The following is an 18220-nucleotide window of genomic DNA, read 5'->3' as shown; positions in this document are numbered from 1 at the left end:
CTTCCTCTCTCTCTGACCCTCCCCTGCTCATGCTGTCTCTCTCTCTCAGGAATAAGTAAAAAACATTAAAAGAATAAAAAAATAAAAAATAATTTTTAAAAAAACATCGATTCTTGCCACACTGAAGAAAAAAAATCCTAGTGTGAGGGAAAGCAAAATAAAGAAAAAGCACAGAAAGATCTGCATGCCTGGAGAACAAAACCAAGGAAGAATGTGGTGTGAGGTAAGAGTAGGATAGTAGATGGAGCGCCTGGGTGGCTTCGTCGGTTAAGCGTCCGACTTTCGCTTAGGTCATGATCTCGCGGTTCGTGGGTTCGAGCCCCGCGTCGGGCTCTGTGCTGACTGCCAGCTCAGAGCCTGGAGCCTGTTTCAGTCTGTGACTCCCTCTCTCTCTGATCCTACCCTGCTCACACTGTCTCTCTCTCTCTCTCTCTCTCTCTCTCTCTCTAGAAATAAATAAAACATTAAAAAAAAAAAAGAGTAGGAAGGTAGAAAGAGCCAACACCATGCAGAACCTTGCAAGCTATGAGGACAGGTTTTGTTTTTATCTTAAGTGCAATGGAAAGCTTTGTTTATGTGACAATGTTAAATATACTTTTTATAAAAAGAGATCACTAGGTGAGAGGTGATTGCAGTTGAGGAACAAATTCATTATGGTACTTTTAACTGTTGGAGGTAATGGTAGAGATGGAGACAATATATTAAGAAGGTAATATTTGATGTAAGGTGGTGGTGGTGGTATGAGAAATCTGAGGGAGGGACACCTGTTAGGACTGTCAGACCAACCCCTGGTGTCCTGAATTGTGTAACAGGATGTGTGGTGAAGCCAATCACTGAGTTGAGGGTCCTTGGAAGAGGACCAGGGGTAATAGCAGATAAGGTCAGTGTGAGGTTACTTACAGAGGCATTCAAGAGAAGATATTAATAGGCATCAGTTTTATGAATCTAGAGTTTAGAAGAGGAGTCTTTGGTAGAAATATAAATGTGTAAGTTATCTGAATAGAGATGTTCTCTAAGACTATAGGTGTGTGAGGAACGACTCAGAGAGTCAAGAGAGAAAAGAGGAATAAGCATAAGATTAGAAGATGAACATACATTCAAATTTGGCAAAGAACCTGACAGTGAGAACTTGGGCAAGTCACTTCTTCATTCCTTCCTTTTCTGTTCTATCTTTTCTAAACTTTATTTTCCTTAATCTGAAAATAAGTGTAATAACATCTTCCTAGGGTGGCTGTTAGATTACATCAACATGTCAAGTAGCTTCCAGTGTGCCTTGCAAGTAAATAAATAAAATGTTTAAAGTTTAATAAATAGTAGAAATGTTGATGCTGATGATAATGATTGGTGGTGGTAGTAGTGATTTTATCTCTACTGATCAGATAGTTATTCAGTAAAGCAGCAAAACTTTGCTTAAAATGTTAATCCTCTGAATTAAAATCTTTCTGAACTATTTTTAGACATTTCATCTTTTTTTTTTCTTCAACAATGGAAACTGAAAATAGTTTAACCTTTCATTGGTGACTCAGGATCATAATTCAAACATCAGTTATTTTTAATGGGCTTTCATATTTTCAAAGGTCATTTTGAAGTATAAACCTTAAAATTAATTACAGCGAAGTTCCCACACTGATTGACATGTTGTATCTGCTGATTACAGTCCTTGGTAATGACCGCCCTTAAGATTTTGCTTTTAGTCTGCTTGAGATCAGATAACGAAGTTTATTAGAATTGTGACTAAAAATAAATGTAGACGAAGTACCACTTAATGGATTCTGAATAATGGGTACAGATTTTATGACATTTATTGGGATGGATGAGGTATCATAATTGCTTCCTTTCTAATTGTTTCTATCTTTCAAATGGTTGAGATTGCCAGATGGTGTATATGTTGTAGTCGTGTATAAATTTGTGTGGCCGTGTGTTAATTTGTGTGTATATATTGAATAATCCCTCTTAACCACAAACTCTCTTCACATAAAATTATACGTAGATACATATTTACATATAGTTATATATTTATTTAACTCACTACCGTAGTTAATTTTTCATATCCTAAGAGAAATTCAGATCAACTATCTGCATGTATTATCTCAGTTACAAAATCAAGACATGAAACATTTAAGAGAGAAACACACAATATGTCTATGAATACTTTTCTCAATGAAGTAAAATAAAAAGGCAGGCAGCTGTGGAAAGCATGGGGTGTGGAGCAGTATCCTTTCCACTATTAAAAGCAATTTGCTGATCTGCTACTATTAAGAAATATTAAAATTATGTAAGGGAAGAGGATGAGCATGTGTGTTAAGTATGCAGAGAGAGAAGAAAAAATATATATATTCCTCAAAATGACAGTAGTAGTTATCCCAGGGTGACAGAATTTCAGGTACTCTATTAGTTTATAATATTTTTATATTTATTCAAATTATTTGAGATGATCATATATTGTTTATGCCCTCAGAAAAATTGAATTATTAAGCAAAACAAAAGTTTAGGAAAAAAGTAGAAAATCCTCAAGTTCTTAGTGAGCCAGAATTGATATTTAGAATTTAGAAATAAAATACTCATTATTTCTAGTTGATTAAATAATGCCACTCATATTCTATGTATTTTTTTTTGTGATCGTATTTTTACAGAATAAAACATATATAGGTTTTGAATTAAATAGTTTGGGGAAAAATGAAAATCAATGTTCCATTGCTTTATTCTCCCATGGCAAGAGGCAACTGCTTTCAACTCTTTTAGTTGTTTTTACTGTTAGTTACCTCTAGATTGCCAAATAGTATGCTTCTACTACATTTCTTTACTTACCATGTAGGCTTCTTCTCAAAACTAGTTGGGAACTTAATTCATTCAAAGTATCCAATAATAGTTTTAGTTCCTCAATTTTTTTCCTTTCATAAATTTAAGTAATATATTTACACCTTTATTCCTTTTTATGTAAACCTAACTCTTCACATAATTAGATGAAATGATGAACATTCTCACTCTGCTTCCTTCTCTTTCCTACATCTGCTCCATGTCTTGGTTTCTTACTTTCACAATGTCACGTTTGAAAATATTTAAATTCTGTTGTAGATCCTCATTCATTCTCTCTTGTTCTTTGTCTATAGGCTGATTCTTAAATACAGAAATCAATGAAAACTGTTTAAATTATTATAGAATGTATTAGTTACCTTGCTTCATAACAAATTACCACAAACTTAGTGGTATAAAATAATACACATTGTTTTCTCACAGTCTCTGTGGATCAAGAGTCTGGGCACGATTAGCTGGGTTCTCTGCCTTAGAGTATCTCACATGGCTGCAATCAGGTTTGGGGCAGGGCTGAAGTCTTCTATCAAACCTGAAATGGAGAATAAGTTTTTAACCTCACGTGGTTAGTGGTAGCATTTAATCCCTTGCAGGTTGTAGGACGGATGGTCTCAGTTTCTTGCTAAGAGATGTCCAACGACTGTCTTTTGTTCCTCACCATAGGGGTCTATGTGTAGAGCAGATCATACCATGGCAGCTTACTCCATCAAAGCTAAGAAGGGAAAAGAGTTAGTTAGCAAGACAGACACTACAATTTTATGCAATGTATCATGGAAATGGGATCTCATTACTTTTACCATCGTTTTTAGTTAGAAGCAAGTTACAGTTTTCACATCAAGGGGGTTGAGATGACACAACACCATGAAAAACAGGAGGTGAGAATAATTGTGACCCTCTTACTGCATTTCCACCACAAGCTATATAATCATTGCTTTTTGCAGAACCACTGATACACTTTGGTTGTGTCCTCCTTCTTTTATAATTTCCCCCAAATTTCTCATTTTTTTCTTTTCCTTTTCTTTGTACTGTCTTTATCATAGACTCACTTTTCTCCCCAAAATTTGATATCTAATCAGATATTATATTGAGTTTTGTTTTCCACAGATCATCTTCCTGAGGACCACTACCTCTGCTCTTATAAGGGCTGTTAATCTCTGGGTTTGCTACAACATACTGGGACTTGTATTTACAATTTTCTCCATGTTAGTTCCATCTTCAGTTTTTGCTAGAACCCTCTTCAAACTGGACATGCTTACTCTATAAACATTTATCAGATGGCTATCATGTGATAGGTATTGTTCTAGGTTCTGGGTACCTACTGATGGAAAAAAAGTAAAATTCCTTTACTTGCGATACTTACATTGTAGTAGAGAGTGACATACAATATACAAAGTAAATGAGAAGTGTGTACAGTTTGATGTCAATAGATATTTAGAAGGAAAATAAAGAAGTAAAAGAAGAAAGGAGGGATAGGAAGTGTGTGTGAGTGGGAAAGTGTTAGAAAGGTAGAGTTACATTTTAAATAGGGTGTGTAGGGAAGATTTCACTGAGAAGACAGTATTTGAGCAAAGAACTGAAGGAGGTAAGGGAAGGAGACACATGGGTATCTAAAAAAGAGCTTTCCAGACAAAGTGAATCACAATGCAGAGTTCTTTAACATGGAGGTAAAGGTGCTTTGTACCATGCATGTCACACTGCTGTCTCATCAAAACTGTAGGATCCGTAATTATTGCCTGAACCAAAGTGTACAACGGATGTCTTCGCAGAAAAGCTCTGCAGAATGGAGACATTCTATGCTAGGATGGGACTGACCCTAGCTCTAACCTAGTCTGATCTTCTCCAGGGAAGTCTGACCACGGCACACACAAAGAAGATGGAAGAGAGTAGAAGAGCTGAGAGGGACCCAACAGAGCCGGTGAGGCAAAGGCACTACTCATAAAGCAGAAGCCACACAGTGGAAAGATGCAAAGTTGAAAAATAAGCAGAACAGAAGGGAAGCAGAGGCAGCAGATATCTGAAAGCAGAAAATGCTGAACTCCCAAGTTTCTGATGGTAGAGTGTCTAGGGTAGTGCGAACAGATGTCCAAGCCTCCCTGGTTTCTGACGGCTGTATTTCCTATATCCCTTGTGGGGTTTTTTTCCACCATAAAGCCCCATTCCTGAGGTAAGTTAAGCGGTGCCTATGCCTTACAAACTAAAAGAACCACTAACAACAAAATAATTATTTCCATTTTTCTTACCTAGTTGACTTTTCACTTAACTGTCAGTTTTTCTTTCACTTTGTGAACCCAAAGAAAAAACTAAAAAAGCAGAAGGTAGGTTTGGAATATGTAAATTTTCAGCAGCATCTAAAGTCTGTCCATCCCATAACTGTTCACTTGCCTCTTTCATGTTGGGAATATCTAAGAGATGTTTTCCCCTCAACCCATCCAAAGACTTCTGAAGTCCCTATGCTAAAGTGAATTTTAGTGTTTTTCAGACTGATTTCTGAGGTTCTTGTCTACTCCTGTGCCTGCACTTGTGATGAAAGTTGTGGATGTATGGCCTCTGTATGTTTCTACTAGACTATTAGCAAACATGTTTCCCACCCTCTTTTACATAATTACTACCTTGAATCTCAATCCATTAATGCAAGTGTGGGAGGGACACCTACCATCACCTTGGGCAATTGTCAATATAACCTTTCTCTTTCTGCATTAGAGTCTCAAGGCATACTGATGGCAAATTTTCTTCTCTAGGAAACTAATGTATTTATAATATCTTGCAATACAAATTAGACCAGTGAGTGCATGACTGTTGCACTTTAAATAGCTCGTTATTTAAAGACAGCAGCAATTACCAATAGCTGGCTCAGAAGCAATGCTTTACATCTGTACATTTAAATTGCTCCCTGTTCCAGTGGGATAAGTAAAATAAAACATCATTTCTTTTCCTGTTTTCTTTCTGGTAAATTTTTACCGTCCACGTTACAATAGTTGGGGAATAAGTGGCCCTAATAAAATGTGTGTAAGTGTGGTAATTCAGCAGAAGCACGCGCATTAGTCACTGGAGCCGACTTTTAGTAGTCCCCATTTTTCCTCATGAAAAGAACTGAGTAAAATTATGATAACAGAATGTAACTCATACCACAATCATTTTGCTAAGCTCAGCCTCTGTAGCGCAAAAAAGTCTGTAGAATTTTTAAAATCATACTTAAGCAATTCTGCATGTATTTTGAGAGTATCTCATCCATGGTTTCTTTTTTTAAAATCTGGGTGATTATAAAGCATTTTTTTTTGCACTCATAAATTCCTCCATCTGTTAGTATTGTATTGTTAAACTTTTGCTGCTGCTACTTTAGTCTAAATAGCAGAAGGTGGAAAAAATGCAATGAATTTTTGTTGATGATAAAATGACTTTACCATTTATTAGACCAGTCTTTTGAATTCTCCAGTGTATTGCCTTAAATCGGCATTTCCAGATTTGTAGAATGTCAACTGTTTTAGACAACGTCCTTGACATCCTATCAACTCACTAGGAAAGCATTAACTGCTTGACAAGGCAGAAATTCTGTCAGGAGCAAAGCCAAGATCCCAAGGATGTAAACCATATTTTCATGTAAATAGATTTGATGAGGATAATAGGGTGAAGAAAAGAGAATGGAGATAGATCCATCTAAATGAAGCTGAGTGCTTCAGATTGGTAGATCAATACATAAAAATATCTGCACTAGTCAAATCAATTGATTAGAGACCCATGGTAATGCATCAAAGATTGCTGGTTTGATATTTGCATAGGTCACTTAAGTTTTTGCAAAATAGCTACAAACTGTGTCATGGACACTTCTCTAACTTCAACAAACCATCTTATAATCACCAACGCATGAGGGCATCAGGTGAAAATTTTGATGCCCCACACAGTTATTTAATCCCAACCATTTGATGATAGCTCTGAGCACTGGTCCCATTGAGAGAGGACAGGAGCTCTTTGTTCCTCTGGAAACATACAGTTAATGTTGGTAGAATATCCAAGTTCTGCTGCCTACACTGTGCAGGCACTTAACTATTTGTTGAATAAAGAAATGTCTGATTCTATGGGCTCATATGAAGCAATTATTATACTCTTAACACAGATACCTGCAGAAATTAAGAAGATAAGCTTGGAGGACAGAAACAAAGATGAGGGCTGGGGACAGAAGGAGAGGCCAAGGAGAGCTTGGTCTGTTTAATTGTTTTATTGAAATAAGAACAACAAAGAAATAATAAGTCATGAGAACTTCTAAATGAATCAAAAGATGCTTGGTAATTAGCAAAAAGGTTTTTTTAAGTTCAGAAAAAGACTGGTCTAAAGGAAAAAAGGAAAATTTTTATCTTTTATAACGTTGATACTCAGAATGCATGTGTATGTATATATGTATAAGTACACATACACATTTATATACATATATATGTACATACACATGCATATATACATATATGTGTATATATATATATATATTCAGTTTCTAGCTGTTTTATTTTGACATACACGATCTCAGACATAAGCAGGGTGGGCAGTGCCAGGTGTACAGGAAGTGGCAGCTCGGCCCAAGGCCCAAACAACCCTCCCGGCACGCAAGGTCCCAGGGAGACACAGTGGCCCAGCCATGGGCGGAGCCGAGAGTGGAAGAGGGTGCAGACCTCCTCGGGCCGCTTGGGCAGGTTTAGGCAGTTTTCAGGAAAGTGGAGCAGAGAGCGATTCCTAGAGATGAGGCCTTACAGTTCCCCGAGAAGCAAAGGAACCATATCCTTCCCAGGTGCTCCAAATTTTCTCATTGAAACATTTTTTTTTTTTTAATCAGCACAAACAAAACCAACTTGAACCGCTTTAAAGTTCCAAGCTGTCTGCATCTAGGGGGCGTGCACGTGGCCAGATATAGCGCAAGTGAGCAGTTGCTACTGAACTAGCCCAGGCCTTTGGCCCCTGGGGAAACCCCCACACCCACTGTACAGGCCCCCGTGTGCATATATATATATATGTACACTTCACCACCATCACAAAACTGGAGATGTTTGAAAGTGGTTGGTATAACATTTGGCAACGCAAATTATGCAAGGCCAATCCCAGTTGTGAGATGAAAATGGAAACCAGAATTGCATACTTAAATTTACTCAGGATTTTCTTATATTTGCTTTTTTCTTACCTCCTCCTACCTTTTAAACCAGTACTCACATAACAAATAAGAAAGGTAGTTTGCTAAGAAAGAACATGTGAATAGTTGTGCTCCCTTCTTCACTAATTGGAATTTTTTTCAGTTTTATTGATATATATTCAACACATAACATTGTATTCATTAAAGGTATACAACACAATGATTTGATATAAGTATATAATAGGAAAAGATTACCACTATAAGTTTAGACAACACATATTACGTGACGTACTTACAATTTTTTGTGTATATCATGAGAACTTCTAAGATCTATTTTCCTACCAACTTTCAAACATACAGTACTATAGTTAACCATAGCGTACACTACATCTCCAGAACCACACCTTGTAATTGTATCTTTTGACCATCTACAGTAATTTCTCGAACACTCTTTCTCTTGTCTTCAGCAACCACCAATCTGTTGTCTGTTTCTATGACTTTAGTTGTTTTAGATTTTACATAAAGGTAAGAACATACAGTATTTGACTTTGTCTGATTTCACTTAGCGTAATGTCCTCAAGGCCCATCCATGTTGTTGCAAAGGATAGGATTTCTTTTTCTTTTATAGCTGAATAACATTCCATTGTATATAAATACCACATTTTCTTTATCCATTCACCCATCCATGGACACTTAAGTTGTTGCCGTGTCCTGGTTACTATAAGTAAAGCTGCAATGAACATCGAAGTGCAACTGTGTTTGAGATAGTGATTTTGTTTCACTCAGATATATATCCAGAAGTGGGATTGCTGGGTCATATGGTGGTTCTATTTTCTACCACAAACTGTTTTCCATAGTGGCTTCACCAATTTATATTCTCATACAGAGTGCACAAGGGTTCTCTCTTCTCCACATTCTTGCCATCACTTGTTATCTTTTGTCTTTTTGATGACAACCATTCTATCAGATGTGAAACAATATCTCATTGTGGTTTTTGATTTGCATTTCCCTGATGGTTAGTGATGTTGAACATCTTTTCCTATACCTGTTGGACATTTATATGTATTCTTTGGAAAAATGCCTATTCAAGTCCTTTGTCCATTTTTTAATTGGATTGCTTTTTTTTCTTTGAATTATATGAGTACTATATGTATTTTGGATATTAACCTTTTACCAGATCTATGATTTGCACATATATTTTCTCTCATTTCCTGGGTTGCTTTTTCATTTTGTTGATAGTTATTTTTTTTACTGTACACAAGCTTTTTAGTTTGATATAGTCCTACTCTGTTTGTTTTTGCCTTTGCTTTTGGTGTCAAATGCAAAAACAAAACAAAACAAAACAAAAAACCATTACCAAGTCCAATCACAAAGAACTTCCTCCCTATATCTTCTTCCAGGGGGTTTATAGTTTCAGGTCTTATATTCAGCTTTAATTCCTTCTGAAGTGATTTTTGTATGTAGTATAAGATCAGGGTCCAGTTTCATTCTTCTGAATGTGACTGTCCAGTTTTCTCGACATTATTTACTAAAGAGAGTATCCTTTCCCTCTTACATATTCTTTGCTCCTTTGTCATAAATTAGTTGGCCATGTCTGTAGGTTTTATTTCTAAGCTCTTTATTCTGTTCTATTGATCCATGTGTCTGTTTTTATTTCAAAGACATACTATTTTGATTACTATCACTTTGTAATATAGCTTAAAAACTGGAAAGTATGGTGGCTACAATTTTATTCTTCTCTCTTATAATTATATTGCTATATTGTATAATTAATTATATAGTGGAATTGGTGAAAATAAATTTTAATTTATGACTTTTGATTTTAACATTAAAAAGCTTATACATGCCCCTTGAGATCATCAAGTTTCCCTTCAGGAAGCAATAGCCTGATTGAAGCAGAAGTTCATGGATTATCAGCATTTTCTAGATAGCAGATATTCTGGAAAAGTAAATTAATACTTAGAATATTCTTAGGGAGATGATGGCTATAGTCCTTTAACATGATAACACTAATTTTTAATTTTTGATTTTTCAAACTGTCTATTTTAAGACAGTGTAATTTATATAAAACCATAATGCATTTTAGAATATGAAAGGTTGATTTCTTTTAATCTTTAAAATCACCTGATAAACTTGATTTTACATATATTATACACATTATCTTATTAGATTATAATAACCTTAGGAGTTGAGAACTCACATTAGATTTTTTTAAATCAATAATAAGCTGAAAAACCTGTTAAAAGACATCTCACAGGCTACTGATGTTCCCAAGATTCAAAACTAGCTGGACCTGGATAAAGATACCATCCTTATTCATTATATCACAACACATTTTTAAAAGTGAAAAGTATGAGGTATGTATGTTTGGGAACCATACTATCTTTTTTTAAAATTTATTTATTTATTTATTCAGAGAAAGAGAGAGAGAGAGAGAGTCGAGGTCTGGGGAGAGGAGGAACAGAGATTTCCAAGTCAGTGCGGAGCCAAAAGCGGGGTTAGAATCCATCAACCGTGACATCATGACCTGAGCCAAAATCAAGAGTCCAAGGCTTAACTGACTGAACCACCCAGGCGCCCCATGGGAATCATACTGTCTTAATGAGAATTTAGTTGGAAAGAATTTACTTAAAATTTTAGTGTGGTGTGGGAGAGACAAAAAAAATTTTATCTACTCAGATTAACAAAAAACAGTAGCTGGAAAATAAAGCTAAGGAAGGGACAAAATTGAGATATTTCATGGTTGCCTCTTAAATGTTTGGCCTTCATCCTCTAGCAACTGCTCCTTGCCTTTGGCCCGCACATTCCAACAATGAAAGATGTTTTTCACAGGTATTATCTTTGACTCTGCTATATTTTCTATATTATTTAAATCATATGTAGTGGTGGAAAATCTTTTCCTCTAACCTTTTAGTTTCTGTAACTGAAGATTGCAAATTGTCAGGAGAAAAGAAATACAAATTTTGATTGTATGAGCACAGGGGCACCAAGAAAGGAAATGAAAGCCCCAAGAAGCAATTAGATTCAAGGGCTAATACCATTTTAACAAAGAAAAATAAATTGTGGCAAAGTGACAGGACAATGAAAAAAATTTACTGTTCCCCTGGAGCTTCTAGGCGGAGTAACTGGGGAGGCAAATGTATGGGTAGATAAGAGTTATTCAGTAAAGTTTGTTTATGCAGATTCCTCTTGGTACTTTCTCATCTCTCATGATAAGGGCTGTCTTCTTTCTGGTATGGAAAGAGTAGGGGGAAGGCATCTTTACAAGGGGAATTTGTGTCCTGATTTTAGGCAGATGGGGGAGAACAGAGAGCCTTTCCTGCCTGTTTTTTTCCTCAGTTGCCATCAACTCAAAATGATCCTTACGGTAAAGTGGCATGTCAGGGTGGTATATTTTGATCATTTTATACATGAAGCTTGGAAATTAGAATATTTTCTTATAATCTACTTTGCTCCCTAATACTAAACTCAGATGACAATATTTTTCCAACTTTACTGAAACATTCACTTGCAGGAACTTTATTGTGTTGTTTGTTTTAGAAGTCTTTTAAATCCTGGAAGAAGGAAAGACTTAGATGTGATAATAAATATATATTCTAAAAGTAAGAACTTTAAGGAGGCAAGATTCAGAAATTGTGTTTTAATCTATGACCTAGTGTTATTTAGTTCTTGAATTTCCTATATGAAATCATTTCTTGGAGCTGCCTCATTATATGTTCTTACTGTGTCTTCTTCAATCCTTACTTTTTTTTTTTCGTTTCCTTTCTCTGTTTTGTTTCCCATCCCTGTCCCCACCCTACCCTTGGGGTCAATTATTTATCCTCCCTATAATATTCATTTCCTTTAGTGGGCTGACTTTGTTTTAGCGCTTTATTCTTCTTCTCTAGGCTGTTTTTGTCGGGACTGTAAAATGACAATGATTATTAAAGACAGGTGTTTACAATCAGTTTGGTGATAAGCAACAATAATTTGAACCTCAACTACACAAAATGTCATCCCTGTCATGAAAGAATTCAATTTCCTCAATAATAGACTTGGATTACAGAAAGATCATTCCATTATTATTACTATTACTATTACTATTATTTTATTTGAATTTTGCCAAAAGAATTGTGAAAAATTACTTTTCTTTCTTATTATAAAGTACTTACACAATATCCTAGAATTTATCTTTTGGACTACAAAGCCTAAAATATTCATATTTGTTTCTTTATAAAAAAAAAAGTTGGCCAACAACTGTCTTTAGGTTGGATTCATTCACTGTTTTTGACTTTAAACAATAAGAATGTTTAAAAGCAACAATAACCACAAAAACTTATCCTAATCTCTCTCTTTCCTGAACTAAAGCAGAAACCATAATTCAGCATGCTTTATGGCTTTAAGATATTTGTGTGCTATATTGCATGTGTATGTGAGTGTGTGTGTATGTGTGTATGTGTGTGTGTGTGGCTGTCTGTCTGTCCATTGAACCAGATCTCATCTCAGCATTTAAACAGATTTGAGGCTTAGAAACGGCAGGTAATTATTCATAAACTTATTTTATTTACCATGAAGGATAACATTTTGATCTTAATGAAAATACTGATCAATGAATATTATATAAATAAATGATTAGGTAAAATGGAGACTTTGAGAGTCAACATTAAATCTTATGCAAAATACACATATTTAATGATCAATGCCGTAAGTCAATGCTTACTTGACTTCAAAGTGAAAGTTCTCATCCTTAATTCCCTAGACACTCAGGAATTCTCAGTGAAATGAAAAAACTATAAGGGAGACTGTTGTAAGAAGACCTGCCTCAGTCTCTTACCTACCATGTGACCAAGGTAAATTGGTTCATCCCACTGAGTCTCCTTTCCCATGTGGCTTCAAGTGGATGATCTCTAAGGTTTCATCAACTTCTGATAACCTGTGACTGGTCTGGTGAGCTCTCCCACCAGCAAGTGGTGTTTCTGGACGTAGACATTAAAATTTAAAGGAATACTAGTCAGATACCCCTTCGGCAAAATATCAGCCTTGTTATTAACTTCTTTTTTTAAAACTTCTTTTTATGTGCGAGACATGATGCTCAGTGCTTGCCAGTATTCTCAGTTAATTCTCAACATGAAATAGCTACACTATTGCTATTCTCCTCCCCTTTTTTCTTGTATAAAGAAACTAAGCTCAAAAGAGTTTAAAGTGATTTGCTGACAGAAAACTTGAAGTGTCAAAGCTGTAGTTTAAACTGTAATTTATTTCAAAACCTAACTTACTGAAAACTGAACTCTATAGCTGCAGTTTAGAGGCCCCCTCCTGAAAATTTTCTCATTTTCTAAATTTGAAATCTTTGAAAGGCAAAACCCTTCAGTCTGTCCTCCCTAACCTTCTAATACTCAGCTTAGCCTCTGACATGGATTAGGAAATGCGGAATATTAGGAGTATCAGATGGAAAAGGCTGTCCTGACAGAGGTAGAAGGAAACTTAGCAAAGGTGAATTTGACCTAAGTTATCATGTTGCCTAAAATAAGCCTAATTTCCTGTCTTAATCTGCTTAATCTGCTATAGCAAAATACCACAGACCAGGCAATGTAAACAACAAACATTTATGTCTCACAGCTTTGGAGGCTGGAAAGTCCAAGATCAAGCTGTGGGCAGGTGTGATGTCCAGTGATGCTCTCTTCTTAGTTTGCAGATAGTCATCTTCTCATTATGTTCTCACATGCAGTTGGAGACAGACAGAGAGCTTTTCCTGTCTCTTACTCTTTTTATAATGTCATTAACTCTATAGTGAGGACCCCACCCACAAGACCTAATCAAACCCTAATTATCCTCCAACGGCCCCATCTCCAAATAACATTTTGTGGTGGGGGTTTCAATATACAAATACAAATATTGGGGGGAACACAAACATTCAGTCTAAAGCATTCTGATTTGTAATTTTGCTGAAACATCTTTACTAAAAGTTCACTTTATTTCATGTCCTTTGGAAAGAATACTCTACCTTAAAGATCAAGAAACTATGAAGCTGAACTAGAAAATGTGATCTAATTCCCATCCAAACATGTAGCATACAATGCATCCCCAGGTCCTATCCTCAGTGAATGTCATGATTATGGCAAATGAGGTTTTTTTATTATTTTTTTTAAACTTTCTTTCTTTTTAGGTGAAAACAAACCATCAAGTTTATATATTTGATGATCTACTTTTTAGCATTCTCCAGAACAAATCAAAGACAATTTATGTGGGTATATATATATTGAATTCCAATAATGTATATATTATTGAATTCCAATAAAAAAAATTCTCCACTTTATCTCAGTTAACTCATGAAACTGAAATTATTCTCTTTTAGTTCCCAACTGAAGTGATATGAACAAGTGTTTTTAGTGCACGTAGGGGGAAGGTAGTGATGAGTAGGGCAGGATGGAGGCCAGACCCAATGTGATGATACTTATAGTAACCAAGCAGAACATATTGCAATGAAGCTTCTGTACCAGAAATATATACATGAATTTCTTTTTATATAAATGTAGCTGTCAATTTACATGTATTTGGCAAAACAAAACAAAACAAAAAACCTTAATAAAAAATATCCTCTTCTAAAATTTGTTAGATCATCATGTGCAAATCATGAATACCTTTATTTTTTTTTTCCTTAGAGCCTTTGGGTTAATGAAACACAGCCAGTTACAGTGGTCTTGCTGTTTTTTCTCCTCTCCACTGAGCACAGTTGACTTGAGGCCTCGTCTGTGAGGCAGACTTTGCCAACACAGCCGAGCAAGTCTAATGCAGAGAACTTTAATGTGGTTGGAAAACATCCAGCACCAAACAACAGCCTGTGTCGGCCTCTAAAACTCGCCATATTTTCTTCCTCGTAATCTTTTCCTTCTTCCTGGACTTACTGAGTCTTTAGCTCCTTGAGTCCTCAGGTTGTCAGGATTTCCAGAAAAGAGAAATGGCTCCTCTGTTTAGCCAGATTGCCTGGTGCTAATTCTCTGCCCTTCTTGAATTCAAGTTTGTCCTAGGGCAAGACTGTTCACTTGCCGACCTGTTTCCTCTTGTGAAACTTGTGGTTTTTCTAATTCTGTCTGTGCCAGTTCACAAGTTGGCTGATGATCTGTGTGAGATCAATTATTGTTGTGGGAAGGAGCCTCCACAAATGCCAAGTTGTACTAAATTGGTGAGTAACATCAAGCTGCCGGGTCAAGACTTCAAGAAAGCAGTCAAACCTGCCTAGTACATTTGTTACATATTTTTGGAGCCTGAATCAACTCAGGGAAACACAAGTCAGATAAATTTAATAATAAGAAAAAGAAGTATAAACAACTGAGTACTTACTAGTGTCCATGCTAAACTGCTTTACATGAATTAGGGTTTTTTTAAAAATGTTTGTTTGTTTGTTTAAAGAGATAGCAAGCCAGGAAGGGACAGAGAAGGAAAGAGAAATTCCAAGCAGGGTCTACACTATCCGTATAGAACCCAAAGTGGGGGCTTGAACTGAAAAACCATGAGATCATGACTTGAGCCAAAAACCAAGAGTCGGATGCTTAACTGACTGATCCACCCAGGTGCCCCTACATGAATTAGTTTTTTAAACCTCACACTAACCTATGGGGTAGGTATTGCTGTTATCTTCAGTCAACCTTCAGTTAACAGGCTCAAGAACATCGATTGATAAATGGTGTCATGAAAAATAGAAACTGGGACTTTCTGGTTCTAAAACAATTAACTTATATTGCTTATAATGTAGTCATTTGACTTCTAATAATAACAGAACTTCCTGCTAAGAGCATTTAGAGATTCAGAGTGAGCCCCTAGTCAGAATACCTAGGTGACTCTGCTGGTTGCTAGCTGTGCGATGTTGGGCAAGTTACATCACCTCACCTGTGAAGTGGACTCAATAAGTGTCCCCTCCCATAGGGTGGTTGTGAGATAATCCATGTGAAACACGTAAACTAGTGCTCAGTACTTCGTGAGCATTCAAACTATTTTAGGAACTATTATCACTTACTTAATGACAGTATCTTTCCTAATAATCACAACATTACCACTCTCAGCCAGAAAGCATATGTACAAGTAAACATTAATTCACAGGTCTTGTTTGACCTATTGATTCCCCCTTGCTGATACAATCAAAATAAGATAGTAATAAGGGAGAATAGCCTCTTACACAGATCTGGCTTGGTTGTAAGGTTTAAACATCAATTGCTGTTTCTATCCCAAGCCATTTTAAATGAGCTAATCGCTTATTTGTGAGCATTTAAGGAGAAAGTATAAAAGTAGAGTGACGTAATAGCTCCACTATGTACGTTAAAGATTTGGATTCTTCATGGTCAGTGAGTATCCTTGTATTGTACAATTGTATCTCTCTGCCTTCTGTGTAAGCAGATAACAACTACCAAAACATCTAATTAACTAAAGAATAGACATAAGAAACCACATGTGTTCACATTTGTTTCCAAATAGCCGATAGAAGCTTCAGGCAATTATATAACTTTAGAGAGAATATTGCAAATGTCCTGGGCTGGTGTGTTTAAAGATAACTCCCCTAAATTTAGACCCTCTGAAGCCACAGGTTCACATTAGCCTTAAGTTTGAATTCCAGCCCTGCCACCTAACTAGATGGATGACCCTAGACATGTTCCTCAAACTTCTGTTTCCTCACTGGAAATGTATAAATGATAGCAGTACCTTCCTCAAGAGTAGCTGTGGCCTTTAAGCGAATCCATATAATTAAATAGATTCTGTATTATGGCAAACTATGTTCTCAATAAGTTTTAGCAAATGCATTTCATGAGTATTCTTATTGCTTATCCCACTCGGAATGGAATATTACTGTAATTTTAGTCTATCTTTAGATTCTGCATGTTTTAAAAAGGTTTAAAAGGAAAGTAAACCATGTCCTATGAATGTTAAACCACTTAAGGAGAGTAAGAAGAGGTGCCTTGTATTTGCAAAATCTTATATTCCCCTAAATCCCAGGTAATAACAGCCACCTTTTCGTGCTAAGGTTTTTAATCCTACAAAATTATCAAACCATCAAGTAACATTTACAAAGTGCCTGCATGGGTGTGACATCAGGCTGGGTGCTATAATATAACAATTAATGTTGATATAATGTATAAGTAGCACTTTTCAAAAGTCTTAAATGTGGTTAGAAACTAATTAGTCTCAATTCTTGACTCTTTTTACAAGAATAAAGGATTTGAGGTATGATTGGAAAAGATTGAAATCACAGGCCAAAAGGCAACTGAATTCTTCAGATGCCCAAGTCCAAGTCCAGATTTTAGTTCACAGGCAGGAATATTAGATATTTTAAATGCCTTTGATCTAAATTGATGGGTTTGGATGTTGAATAAGAGAAACCACATGGGAAAGTCCTTCAAATAGAGCTCTTGAAGTTTCTCATAACTGTGCTTTTCTTCTATGAAGACTACCCCTTAACTTTATAGAGGCAAATTGCAGTTGCCCTCTCTCCTTTGGCAATTGCAAAGAAACATGGTTCTGAAAATGCAAAGCACCATACAAACATGTAGGTATCCACAATCCTCCCAATTTTTATTTTTCTCTTGATTTTTGTTTGTTTGTTTATTAGAGAGAGAGTGTATGTGATGAGCAGAGAGGGCAGAGAGGGAGGTGGAGAGAGAGAGAGACAAAGAGAGAGACAGAGAGAGAATCTTAAGCAGGCTTCATGCTCAGCACAGAGCCCAATGCAAGGCTTGATCCCATGACCCTGGGATCATGGCCTGAGTCAAAATCTAGAGTTCAGTGTTCAACTGAATGACCCACCAAGGTGCCCCATCAATTTTCTCTTGATTTTTACTTATTTGTTTTCTCTAAAAGGCTGACATCGTTTTGAGACAAGGATAGTGTTCCAAAACACACCCACAATGGACAGGCAGCATAACTTTCTAGGAAAGCTCAAAGGCCTAGTCATCAGGATCATGCAGATTAGGCTAGAATCCCAAACCTACCACCTTCAAAATGTATGCCTCTAGAAATTAGCTTTGTCTAATTTTTTTGTCTTTTTTTTTTTTTTTGCTTTGTCTCTATTCTGTAAACTTCACTTGTAGTCTCTAAAATAAGGATAACACTAATACCAATGTCACAGGTTCTTTTTAAGGTTATTATAATAGCAGAAATTAAAAACAAGAACATTTTTGTCAAATCCATTTTTAAACATGGTAGCCATTTTCATTAGAACAAAGAATCTGTATAGTCCCACTATATCCAGGAACCTTTAGCAATAGACTGATAGCTACACAGAGCATGTTTCATTCATTGTACACATCTTTTATAGCTATAGTAACCATCTCT

At 36.0% G+C, this 18220-nt stretch overlaps 1 long non-coding RNA gene across 1 annotated transcript in view; it reads right to left on the bottom strand.

Annotated features, from left to right (window-relative positions):
• Window positions 1-3238: 3238 nt before the first annotated feature.
• The window catches only part of LOC120239109, a 55051-nt gene continuing 40069 nt past the window's right edge, over window positions 3239-18220 (bottom strand). Inside the window, exon 4 of the long non-coding RNA XR_005530368.1 lies at window positions 3239-3343. This is a non-coding gene — a long non-coding RNA (uncharacterized LOC120239109). The remainder of the gene's footprint in view (window positions 3344-18220) is intronic.

Source organism: Hyaena hyaena, unplaced genomic scaffold (genome assembly GCF_003009895.1).
Source record: "Hyaena hyaena isolate Hyena2069 unplaced genomic scaffold, ASM300989v1 scaffold_225, whole genome shotgun sequence".
NCBI classification, from domain to species: domain Eukaryota; kingdom Metazoa; phylum Chordata; class Mammalia; order Carnivora; family Hyaenidae; genus Hyaena; species Hyaena hyaena.
Note: the sequence above shows the minus strand (reverse complement) of the source record. Positions and strands in the feature narration are given on the sequence as shown.